The following is a 1,399-nucleotide window of genomic DNA, read 5'->3' on the forward strand; positions in this document are numbered from 1 at the left end:
CTTGTTAGAGTTAGAAGCGATTCGAAACGATGAAAAGAACTCATTAATTATTTTGTTGAAAGGAAGATTTCTTATCGTCTTAATTTTCTCCACCTGTTCAAAAAAAAATTATTCCTATTTTACTGTAATTCTATTTTTTTAAACATCACTCGAATGTGGTCCAACCGACCAATGAACTCATGTTTCATCGCTTCGATTTACTGATGTGTATCTACGCGTAAAAGTTATAGGATCCTCATGAGTCATTGCAGATATGAGATATTGACAATCCTGGTGTAGAATGTAAACACATTTGAAGCATTATTATGACTCATTCGATACTACCTTAGGAAAGATTACATTGGATATCTTCATCGGCAAAAAATGACGAATGCAAATCTCTTATCGCACACATAACAGTATTTACTAGCAGTCTCACAGCTAGTTATGACTAATGTTGTGATCAAATATCAAGCGGCAGCTTGTCTGAGCAATTCCCAGGTGTACGCTTGCACATGGACACTTGGTTTTTCCATTGGAATGCATACTGGCCCAAATTATACTTTCTGCGAATATTCGATACCTCTCAATTGCAAAATTTCTCCATAAATCGTCAGTAAATAATGCTTCTGCATCACCTAGACCTTCTACCGAACAGATCGCGCACCGATAGAAATTCTCGCAAGTTTCGAAAACAAATAACTGGTGCAGTGCTGCACTACTGGTTGGGCAATCCAGATCAATCTGTTCCTTTCAGCTTGGCTCCTGGAGAATAATAGAGTTCACCTACACACAATCGCAGCTGATGGCCCTGACAACGAATGGATTGGAATGCCGTGCACCTAGCTATGCCTTTCTACCTACCTACCTACCTACCTACCTACCGAAGAGGAGGACTCTCATGCTGCTGCGGATGCAGTGTGGCTTACACTTGCTGGTGATTCTGGAATGTCTAAACAGTGCACGTTGATAGGGATGCTCAGGTTATCTCTATGACAGTGGGGAAAAGCAGCGTAAAGGGTGATACGGTCAAAATTTGGTCAATATCAACTTTACGTATTTCTTTCAATTTTGCATTTAAAAAACCTGAACACCCCTCATTTTGAAGGTGTGTGTGTAGAATGTTGCTCCTATTTTGATTTTGGAATTCACTCTTCAGTTGTCAAAATGCCGTCCAAGCAAGAAGAGCAGCGTATCAAAATTTTGCTCGCGCATCGCGAAAATCCGAGCTACTCGCACGCAAAGTTGGCAAAATCGCTAAAAGTTGCCAAATCAACCGTTACAAATGTAATTAAAGTGTTTGGGGAACGTTTGTCGACAGCCAGGAAGTCTGGATCGGGGGGAAATCGAAAACCGGAAGCCGCTGAGACGACAAAGAGAGTTGCCGGTAGTTTCAAGCGAAACCCTAACCTCTCTCCGA

The sequence above is a fragment of the Ochlerotatus camptorhynchus genome, unplaced genomic scaffold (genome assembly GCF_037179485.1).
Source record: "Ochlerotatus camptorhynchus isolate MF236.1 unplaced genomic scaffold, CSIRO-AGI_Acam_v1.1 ptg000014l, whole genome shotgun sequence".
In the NCBI taxonomy this organism is placed as follows: Eukaryota; Metazoa; Arthropoda; class Insecta; order Diptera; family Culicidae; genus Ochlerotatus; species Ochlerotatus camptorhynchus.